Here is a 12,262-nt window from a genome sequence, read left to right as displayed (position 1 = left end):
GTGATTCAAAGGAATGTGTGTCTGGGCCTTTACATATCTACAGCTGTATTCAACTACTGCTCCATTCTCCTCTTAACTGGCTTAACGGTTGGGCTGATGATTTCATTAGCCGCATGTCCTTTGTGCTTAATGTTCATTTACTTTGTTCATACAATAAATCATAGTGAATAGAGGTCACATTGTGGGACCAGGCTCCTTTAATTTAATGGAGATGGATTCCAGCTCATACTCTTCCTTAGATTATTAGCTCCCCATAGAGAAGAAGACACAGTGACCTTCATCCATAAGGACAGAATATGGTTATCAATTAGTGACTGATGGTGAACGTTAGGCCTCTTTTATGACCTTGGATATGAGGGAATAGGCTATTATTGCATGAAGTAGAAAGATCTTACACATTGATTTGTGTGTGAAAGAGAATCCATTAGATATGTAACATAATGGCGATGGCACTGGTTAAAAACTAACATTTTATTCCTCAGAGAACTTGGCAGATCTGCAGTCTATTTAGGTAGTAGGCATATACATCAATGCTTTACACTAAGACACAAAAAAGAGACATCCTTGAATTTTATTAATTAGGAATGTAGCACTTCAAAATTCTAATACAACATCAAGGCTTTGCACATGAATAAGGCTGTGATCAGATACCGATGAAAATATAGCAAAAGTCTAATTAGGAAGAAATATATGCACCCACTTCTATATGAGCTTTGTTCACTTTGAAACACTCAGGAAAGCTCGGACAATAAAGTTGGCAGCAATGGGAAGACACCTTCAGCAGAACCAGACTCAGGGTTGGGCAGCCATCTGTCATGACCGATTTGGGGTGATGTATTAAATGTTCCAAAAAGAGACTTTTGAGTTAGTAACACTAACAGTTTGATTAGTTTTATTTTGTGATCACAGTTTTTGTTTGCTGTTGCAGACAGTTTGGTCTTTTTGAGGTACAGCTGGCTTGGCATCTTGTGTCACATGAAAGTGTATTACAGATCTTTTTGCGGCTGTCAAATGTTACAAATTGAAATCTCAATGGACCCTTTTTTGTGACCTTTTGACACTGAAGAAAAAGCACTGAAACAATTTTCAATTTGCTGATTTTCATTTTGCATTAGCGGTCTGTTGTTCAATTCAGTTTTATTAATATAGCCTTAATTCACTGTGACAGTTGTCTGAAAGCACTGTAGAGAGAGAAACCCTGTATGACAAAGCATTTAGCAACAGTAGGAAGGAAGAACTCCCTTTTAAGAGAAAAGAGACCACCGCCAGGACCATATGACAATCTCTGGAGCTGATGAAGACAAAAATTGCATCCACTTGAGGCTAGCTCCAATATGAAGTGAATCCCATAGGCTTATATATATTATAACCAACCCAACATTATAGCATTAAAGAAAATATTTAGAGCACAGTAAAAAAAAAAAAATTGGCCTCAATGGATAGATTCTCCCTTCATAAGAACTCTAAGTAGGGTGATTTATTTTTTGCTTGTTTGTTTGTTTGTTTGTTTGTTTGTTTGTTTGTTTGTTTGCTGTTCATTTCTTTCAGGGAGAATGTACAAAATTCATTAATCACACAAAAACAGAAAAATGCTTTGTGCCAGATTTAGCTACTAGCTAATTTCCATCTTTGGTCCCTGGGCAGGTTAAAAAAAACAGTGAGATGCAATTAAAGTCCGTCAGTGGAGACACATATGCACACACTCACATACCTGCATGTGTGCAAATACACACACACACGCAAGCACAGATAATAACTAATTGAAAACAACATGCATATCAAAATGTTAATCGCAGGTATAGAATTATATAAAACAAGGTTAAGCATGAGAGAAGATATGGAAATCTGCACAGGTTTTCTAATTATTTGGAAGGATATTCCAAGCTTTAATTGTGTTATAGCAGAAAGCAATTAGCATTCTCGTATAAAGCAATATAGAAGCCTGATAGCAGTATCCACCTGGATAGTAGAGTTACAACCGTGGCTGCATTGATTAACAGGTGACCCAACACACACAGCAGGAGCTGAGCATCGTCCGCTAGGCCTCAGCTCAACTACTTTGAGTCAAACCAGACCTCTTTGCTGTGCCTATGTGTGTGCTCTTGGATTTTCTGAGTAATAGTATGGCTTCCTGTGTGGTACAGACCATCTTAGGAGTTTGTCCTTCAGTTCTTGGTGAGTGAGAGCCTTGTTTGTTAGTCCATTACTTCGATGTGTGCATCTGTACTTTACACTCACACAGTTTATGACTGTGTGGAGCCCAAAACCAGTGAGTCACACGATGGTGGCTACATCCATCTTTTATGCTGTGAGTGGTCAGAGTGCGGTTCATGGTGGAGCAGTCGTCTATGTGACTTGTTCAGGGGATGAGTAGAAGAGAAGAGACAAAATGAGAGCATAGCATAGATCAGTGACTCCCAAAGTGTGCACCAGGGCTCACTGGTGGGGTGCAAAGGTACTGCAGGTTGGCATTATATTGTCAATTTCACTAGTACAAAAGCCCACAATGCAATACTATTACATGATATAATCATGATTATGATCATATCACAATGTAGAGGTTATACTCTATAGCTGTGACACACCATACCTAATATCTAGAGGAGAATAGATGTCCCTAAAAAGAAACAGCAGTAATAATGTAATAATAATGATGTTGTATCATTATTTTGTTTTAATAATGTCTCATTTAGCTCTATGATTGGCTTTAAACTGCTGTCTGACATTTGCCCCAGTGATTTTCTTTTTCATCACAGGTTTAACTTCCATTCATTTCTCATTTGATAAGCAGCACAATGAGGGCTACTTGGCAAAGCAGTGACTTGGCTAAGTAAACTTAATGGAGGGAATTGATTTGGGGCAAGTTTGAATAAAATATCGGCATTAAGTGTCAATCTATCAGTAATAACAAAAGGAAGTGGATTTTTGGAGGGGATGTAGTTATTTTGTCCCACCCCAGTACCACCTGAGCTCTTCCTGATATAACAAGTAAAGGCACTGTGAAAAGATGTGGTGTGGTAAATAATGTATGGATCTGAAGGCAGTGGAGGGAAAGGCCACTGTTCAAATTTGACATGTTGTTTTTACTGTCACGCAACGCTGAGCTGAAGCTGGAGCAGGAATTGTGTGATGAACTGCATTCTGATTGTGCATGGAACAAAACTGAGGTCAAGTGTGCCATTCTCATAAGTGGTTGCCCCCAAAGACTGACTGTGTTTCTGTGCATCGCTTTTTTTCGTTGAAGCGTGCATGCTGGATGATACCAAGGTTGCAGGACAAAGCGCCATCCACTTGTTTATGCAGCTGAAGTAGACCCGGAGCAGAACGTATCATCAGCATTACGGCGTGAGAGAGGAGGAAGAATAGAGGGGAGATGAGGAGAGAGGAAGATTGGAGGGTGTTGTCTATGTGCCAATCAGCCCACTCAGCAGTCAGTCCTCGGCAGCCAGGGGGGCCCAGTGGGAGTGTCTTAAAGACACATACAAACACAACCACCTCTTCACTTTTCTCCATCTCTCATCCAGCACCAGACTCCTTAGGCCTGTCCCTCCGTCACCAAGGCAACTCATCACATTCAGTCCAGTGAGCCATCTAACTTGTTTGTTTCACTTCTCATCCACAGTTTGAGGGGATTGTGTGCTAAGAAAGGGAGACAGACAGGGATCGAGAGGGGTGGAAAAGGGTGAGCAGGAAAACAGAGGAGAGGTGTATGCAGACGAAGCTGCTATGCCAGAAACGGGCGCAGAGTTTTGTGTGCCAGGCAGAATGCCACGTCTGCTCCTTTGAAACACGATCTGTTGAGAAATGAGTACGACTGTCAGATTTCTTTAATTAGCTCCTTCTTGAATAAGCGTGACGGCTGTCGGTGGTTTATTCTGACGAAAAGGAGGTTCGGGGGGGGGGCTCTCTTTCTTTTGGGACATCACATGGGTAGCAAACACCCAGACTGGTAGAGTTGAAGAGAAGGCTGTTCATGCATCAGCCTAATTTGTAGGGAAATGGCGTAATATTTGCAATTAGGAGCAAGTGAGATTATCATCATAGGGAATTATCGCACAGCTGCCAAAGATAAAAGCACATGTCTTGACTTTAAATAACGATAGTGTTTGCGGTTGCACAGTCTTCAAAGGAGCTCCGCAGATCAGGCAAATAAGCCACTGCACTTATCTCGTTATATCACTTCAAAAAATTTAGAATGATGCGAACATGAGCAAGTTTCCTTAATTTTTTATTTTTTTTTTGAGATGTGGTTGGTAAAACAAATGGATTTTGACACCAAGGTCAAACCAATCAGCAGTTAAGTGCAGAGGGAGAGAGATTTTCAATCACGAGGTAAACACAGAAACACAATTCTCTCCAACCCAGCTGTGAGCACAGGAACAACAAGCACATGTAGGTAAACAGAGACATAACCCACACCAGACACTATCGGTCCAGTAGTGGGAATGGCAGCCAGGCAGCATATGGACCTGCTGATGGGGCCCCTGCTGAGCTTGAGGGCCCCTTGTTTGCCTCTGTTTGCTCCTGATAACACTGCTGGAATTGTTCCCCAGCAACCCTTCACATTAATCAAAAGCCCCAGGACAATACGATTGTTCAGAGCCGGTCCACGCAGCGGTGCTTTCACGGCCGCTGGCCTCATAAAAACATCCTCGCCCTCACAGTCGACACATAATATGTGTGTCATCAGCGGCTGTGGCACCAAAGTTCTGCTCCCAAATGAGAGACTGGCAACTGCTGGTGCATGACTGAGGATTTTTAATATCTTCCTTTCCGCTCCAGTTGGAGCAGCCATCACACGGCAGCTTCTTATCAGGTTTAGCTTTTAGAAGTTCCAGAAAATATCTGGCTCCTTTGTCTGGCACATGCATTATTTCCACCGGGATTACTTTCGATTTTAGTCTTTTTGGAGTGGTTTGGATGTACTGCGAGGTGATAAACTGAATGTATTGATAATGGTGAAGAGAATTGTGCCTTAACAGTAAATTATAATGAGTCTTACTTTACCCCTCCAAATCTTTTTTTTTTTTGACGACCTGAACACATTAAAATTGCATTTAACTGATATATGACAATCATTATGTCTTTCAATAGAAAAGCAGGCTCTGCTGAAAACACATTATCCCAGACAGATGGGAAAATGCAGCAATCCATCACTTTCGCCCTCGTCTTAGCCGTTTTTAAAAACCCTGTGCCTTTAAGGAACACCCTCATTATTGGCCTCGCATCATTTCTGAGTGAATCTGACAGGGTGTCAATATTTGCACGTTCCCTCGACTCAACTGGTGAGATTTCCCTCAGTGAATGTACACAGCAATTTTTACAGCCCAGCAAGGATTATCATACGTTGTCTTTGTGCAAGTAAAGCTTAATTTGAGTTTGCCCTGCAGGGGACCTTTTTTACCCTTTAAAGTTTTGTGTGATTTCAGAACAGATGAATAAACCATAATGACAGCATGCCAGTGGGAGCTGCGAGCTGAAAGTGAACACCTGTCACTGTCAGCAGTCTGCAGCTTCCCGCCACCAACAGACAGATCAGAAAAGATCACCTTGTGTCTGTAGGACCTGATCGGGGGACTGGCAGTTGATAACTCAGCACTGGATTATACTCCCACTGAGGATAGAGAGGGGGACACTTATCACAGCTGACCCCTATCTGCTGTCAACTGCAGATTCATTTCTCATCTTCTGAAGCTTGAATCACTCTCTGTCCTCTGTTTCTCCTCCTCTGTCTTGTGTCTTTCTACCCCCCCACCCCCACCCTAATGAACTTTTGGGCTTTTTTTGCAGTCTAGCTTTTCTTCAACATGTCAGTTTTCTTTTATGTTTCTCTGGATTTTGTTTTTCTCAAATGCACGCATTGCTTTTTCCATTTATACTGCTCCTTCTTTTCTCACTGGCTCTACTTGCCTTCCTGTGAATGGCAGCTTTCAGTGCTTCTGCTTTTTTTAACTGTATTTTACCCATTTCTTTCCACTTCACCTAACTGAGAGCCTTGCTTTTCCCTGCCTGTCTGACTGCATACACACAGCACACAGACTCCTCCCTACCACACACACCCTTGAGCTGGAGCACTTGCACTTATAGGAGGTGACATGGAGAGAAACAGTGGTCATCTAATCCATGACAGAAGATGAGAAAGGACATTTTTCTCTGATGTAGTTTATTCCTGTCGGTTGACAGCAGACTGCTGTGAATATGGCATCCAAATGAAAAACTGTTATTTACTCTGGATAAATAGCTTGGGTCTGGGAAATGAAGTTCAGGTCTATTTACTTTCAGTGCAAAGAGACATCCCCTGAAATGTCGTGCGGATTTTTAATCTGTCCCCCATAACCAAAGGGAGCATCGAATTGATTTCACCTGAGGTGTCAACACAGCGATGAAATATGGGGTTTCATTAAAATCACAAGCAAATTTTCCCAAACTACAAGCCATCAGCCCAGCGAGGCTTAGCGTATGTTGATATTTGCATTATCAAAGTCACATTCTAGCAGAATCCAGGGACACTGCAAAATGTCTGACTGCCTGTTCCTACGACACAGTCCAGTGAGTTTACAGAGGAATTTGTGATCCAAATCGCTTCATCGACTCAATGAACCTTTCAAGGGCAACCCCGAGTGTGAGTGCACGTAGACAGGTGGAAGAATCCCTGAGTTATGAAATCCTCAAATCGCTGTTGTTTCTTCTCTCCTGCTAACTCTAAAATACCTTGACTCTGAGCAAACCCCACCAAATATTTTGATGTTGAATGCAAGAGCAGCCCATCCACTCCCATTATCTGAGGATCTGGAGTGGATAGCTAGAAAAGTTTTGAATTAATTCCAATAAACCTTTGTAGGGGTGTAGAGTGGGGTTGTGTTAGCAATCCATTACATTTTGGCTTACATCATCTAAGGCCATCAAGGTCAGCTCTGTGATTTATTGGTTAAAAACTGACAAAAAGCCTTATTACTTAGAAACTATTATTCTTAGGTATGGTGTGTATTGTCCATATATAGAAAGTACTGTATAACAATTTTAAATATTTTGTCAAATTTAACCTCTGACCTCTCCTTCAAGGTTAATAGATTGATTTGAAAGTCAATTCGTAATAATGTTAAATAGCAATGTTTAAAACTATGTTCCTTACTGCTTTTGTTTGTATTGACAACATATAGACTCGATATATTGGAGATTCTAAATATCACCTCACTTTCGACCTCTGACCTCTCTTCAATGTCAAATAAGGTCAAACTATCATAAAAATGTCCTTTATCTTTTAAAACTATACTTGAAATTCTACCACCTTAGTTTCTGTTGGCAACATTTTCAAAATGATACTGGTATATGGTGATTATAGTTTGCATCCAAATATCATGTGACATTTAACCTCACTTTTACATTTCACCACCTTTCTCTCAAGTCAACCCCAAAATGTTTTATTAAAACTGAGCTACAGACTTAAGGATGCTTAAAAAGAAGTATACACTACTCCCTTAAAAATAAATAACTCGAGAGTGGCAACTCTCGGGCAACTCACTTTCTATTAAACTTATGAGATCAGTTTGAAACCAGGCAACAAAGACTGGCCGTGGCTTTCTGTGTTTTCATTTTAGATTTTATGTTCAGCCGACTTTTAATCAACCTGTACTTCTTTGTGTTCCAACATAGTACTGTATTTTTTTTTCCAGCGAAATTTCCAATGAGAGTATTATTTCCATTTACATATTTCATATGTAACTGTTAATATAAAATAGTGAAAAAGTAGTGAGTAGCATTGTCAAAGGAGCTTGCAAAGAAAAGCATCTGGACTTCTTTAAATTACTTGAAGACCGCCTCTGTTCAAAGATGGTCGCTCACAAGAAGCCATCTATGTCCACTGTGAGCGACCATCTTTGAACAGAGGCGGGGGTTTACGACACCAACTCTCTGCCATCTATAATCCAGTTTTGAGATCCCTTCCCAGACGCCTTAACGCCCACTCACATCCTGGGCCATCTGATCTCAGGAATTCGCATGATAAGGTGGGGCCAGGTTTCACAATGAACTCACCCGAAACTCTGGCTGATTGGGACCCACACCCAGTTTCACACCTTGGCTCAGGCGATTAGAGGATCATTAGAGGGTCCTTTTGTCCCTCTGTGGGGGGTTACTCCCACTAGGTTTATATCTGGGACTCTCCACCATTTGACCTTAGAACTGAAGAAGCTTCTCGGATGAGAGGTGAAACGTCTTCAAGTAATTTAAAGAAGTCCAGAAGCCTTTCTTTGCAAGCTCCTTTGACTACGATGACCTGGATGACTGAGAACCTTCACAGACATAGTGAGTAGCATGTTAACCACCAGTTCCTTACATGAACTGTAGTGTAAAAATCTGTAATTATAACCACGACTTTACCTGATATTCTTCTTCTTCTTCTGAGTTATGCTATACTCACACTCTGGAAAACAAAGGTCAGACTGTGTGCAGTCAACTTGCAGTCATGTTTTCTTTGAAATGCTTGCTTCAGCACCAATCTGTGACCACTCCCCTGCTGTCTTCGAAGCAACTTTGATGCGTTAAAACACCAATAAGACTGAGTCAGTCTTTTACCAGTTTGCAGTCTGTGTCAATACAATTACCTGATAAATCTTCAGAAATCTGTTGTGTCTACATACACAGAAATTCATATTAAACAAAAATTCTTGTCAACTACTTACATTCAGCCAGAACCTCGTAGAGTTGAAACAGGTATTCAGAAACTCTTCTCGAAACAGAGACATAGCTGCAGGACAATGACGTAACTGCAAAATGATATAGGTTATTTTTTACATAAGAATATAATCAGAATAAAACCAGCTGAGTCAGCACCCCTAATGCAAAGTGACTCGCAGTTGTACTCATAGACGTAGACTAACTCAGATTACTTGCACCATGTTAGGAATCTGTGCATTCATAAATTAGATGCTGATTATTTGGAAAGCTTAGCCAAACCGTCTGAGAGTGATTGCAGTCACTGTGATTCAGACTGAAATTGTTTGGACAGGTTGCCTCTGACCATACGACCGTGCAGTCACCTTTCAATCCGGTTGTTCAGTCTGACGTCACTAGCCGTGTCTGGACCTAAACTCCGCTGCAGGTCCATATATCAAACGATCACTATGGCATTACTGAGAGTTGAAAAACTGTCTAAAGTCTTTCATCTTTAATAAAATGATCAGCGTTCTGCTCTACCAGGTGTAACAATTGAGTTTAACATCCAGGCATCCATGAAAACGGAATTTATGACATTTAACGGAGTTAGAAGTTAGCAGGAAGTTAGCTCGCTAGCTTCTATCTAAATACAACATAACATGTCCTGACTGCGGGGTTTTGGAAACAAATTAAAACATACAGCTCTGCTATCACTTCCAGCATAAATGAAGACAGAAAACTAAACAGCAGTGACGTTTGTAGGGTTACTGAAGTTGGGCTAGCTGGTATATAATGATGTGCTACGTGACCGCTAGTGACACAGCTATGTTAGCATAATATAAACAAGCTAACTTTTTTTCCACTCGATAAAAGTTAACGTGAGTGTTCTCGGTGGTCAGGAACAAATATAATCGCATGGCAGGATGCTGTAAAAGGACCAAACTTCAGCCAGGAGAACAACTGAGATAATCCATCCACAATACAAGGTTAGTCATTCATATACTGCAGCATGGGCTGGGCTGTAGTTACATCCTAAGGTTTTAAAAACTGAGCTTAAATAAATGATTAGCGGTAATAAAAGCCGAGGGAGGTCAACAGTGATCACTGACTGTTTTAGGAGCTTTATGAGATCAAATAGAAGAAAATACAAAACATTAAACATGTTAACAACACAAAAGCCATATTAAACGCAGACTACTTTAGGCCCGGAAGTAGGATTCGTCGTGTCATCACTGAACAACCGGATTGAAATTGGTTGAGCGTGATGTACGCTCAAACTCTTGGTGAATGGTTGCTGGAAATCAATTACTAAAAGTAGAAATAGAATTCAAGTTTTACTTGTTTACTTGGCATCTGATTTTTACTCTACACTGACTGAGGCATTCAGCTTGTTGTCTTGAGTTATTTGTTATTCAAGCTCCTTTTACACAGTTCTTGGTGTTTTATTATGTATTCTAACATTGAAGATATTCCACCAGTTCGGAGTGGGTCCCTGCTGCCCCGGCCAATTGAATGTGCTATGCTGCTGTCACTGGCTTCTATTCTCCATCACTCACCTCTTCCTAGATGTCAGCAGCTGCAGTTCAATTTAAAGTTAAGACACTGAAACAGCCCATTTGGAGCAGGGCTAAAGGTGAGGGACCTGTGAGATGTCTTGAGCTAAAACTTGGAAAGCACATTTTACTGCTTTAACATCTTATAACCAGCCTATGTGGTGCTGTTTATAATTCTCAGTAAGATGCTACAAAATCTATTATCCACTGTGTTTTTATTTTGTGGGAAAGATAAATACCACGCAATTTCAGAAGGCTTATGGTGGCAATGGTTGTTTTGTGCCCTGCCGATGCTGCGCTGGTTCAAAATGTTTCCTGGCTATTCCTCCTTTCGAGCTGCTTATTGCACTTCAGAATGACTGGGAGAGTCTCTTTGCTTGCATTGAGATTTTTGCCTGTTTTCTCAGCAGTGGGTAAACACGCTCATTGAAAACACAGGGAACACAAAATTGGAAAAGGTGTGTGCTGGCGGTCGAGCCCTCACTCTTCTTTGTATACCGACTACTACAACACCACTGGGATATATAAAGAATAATTTTGTGTCTTTGTGTTTTCTGGTTGTGTACAGCCTCAAAGACCTCCACTGCCAGATAATTGTACATTGTTCAGAAGTTTCTTTCATTGAAGACTTGGGCACAGTTTTTGTTTCTATTGACTGATGTGTCACTCTCAGTCACCCTGTCTGAAACTCATTGAAAAGTAGCGACAGTCTCTGAAGGGCTGCCTCACTCAGTTTTAATAAATCATCCCCAGCTACTCTATTCTCCACTTTCTCTCTGAGACCAGAGAGTCTGCCTCTCTAACTTCGTCCCTTTCACTGCTTATCTAGGCCTGCTGCCTTTCCTTCCTTGCCACTCACTATCTCTGTTTTGCCACTCTCTTTCCCTTCATTTACTTTCCCCTTTCTGCTTGTCTGTCTTTATCTCTCTCAGCTGCCAATCTTTTTGTCCCTTTCCTACCATCTCTCACTCTAATGTCTCTGCTTTAATAGTTAGTTTCCTCTTCCCGCACTCTCTCTCTACTTTACAGTGTCTCTTTAGAACCTCTTATCAATGCTAAGTTTCTCTGAAAGACTCCCTCCTGTGTCATCTCCCCAGCGAGTGTTGGCACATTGTTCTAAAAGCTCGAGAAGCGTCCGCACTAATTTGTTGTTGTTTTCGACAACAAAAATGGTGCTTTAAGATGAAACTGATCTTTGCCCAGACAAACCGTTTACCATTCCAGAAATAATCCCAAGCCTATGTTAACAGGCCTCTAAGTACAGCACGGTAACCACCTTGTTGCCCATGTAAACAGGTAGCAGATCGGTTGCATGTAGGAATTTTCTCTGATAAGGGTGTACAAGTACAAGGCAGTCATAGCTATGGAAAACATTGCAACTGGAAAACTGCCTGACTCAGATGATGAAAAGGATCTTAGAGTCGTACCAGAAAGATTATGCTTCACCAGAAATGGAGAATGGAGAAAAAAATAACTACGAAGACAGAATCAATCATCTAAAATTTAAGGTCTAGCCATTAATGTTGCTTGATGTTGGTGCTGGTGACTCATAAGAACCAGTCAGAAAAGAAATTGGGGGGTCTGCATCATAAATTTCCAGAAGTCTCGATTTTAGAGGTCCTAAAACACCAGAGTAATTTGGATGTTGGGTGTAAATGCAGTAGCTTCTGCCTTTAGGGGTCACCACAGCAGATCATTTGTGTCCATCTCACCCTATCCCTTGCATCTTCCTCTGTCACACCAGCCTTTTCCATGTCCAAACTTGCTCCGAGGTCTTCCTCTTTTCCTCCTGCTTGTACTCCAGCTCCACCACCTCTCTCTTTGTCAGTGCAACTGTCTCAAAACCATACATGATGGCAGGTCTCAATACCATCATGTAAAACTTCCCTTTAATTCAGGCTGCTGTCAGTCACAAGTAAAACGTGTATGTCTTATAGCTAAAAAAGTAGCTCAGCTGTATCGCCAGGGTTGAAGGAGCCCAAGATGTGGCTGTCTCACATTTTGTAAAGTAACAACAGAAGCATATAATTAATAGAGGACTAGCTCTCCACTGC

This window comes from Mchenga conophoros, linkage group LG22 (genome assembly GCF_057382185.1).
Source record: "Mchenga conophoros isolate Kocher_MC1m ecotype Shallow Benthic linkage group LG22, M_conophoros_male_GT1.1, whole genome shotgun sequence".
NCBI classification, from domain to species: domain Eukaryota; kingdom Metazoa; phylum Chordata; class Actinopteri; order Cichliformes; family Cichlidae; genus Mchenga; species Mchenga conophoros.
The sequence above is the reverse complement of the archived record's forward strand: the minus strand, read 5'-3'. Positions refer to the sequence as shown.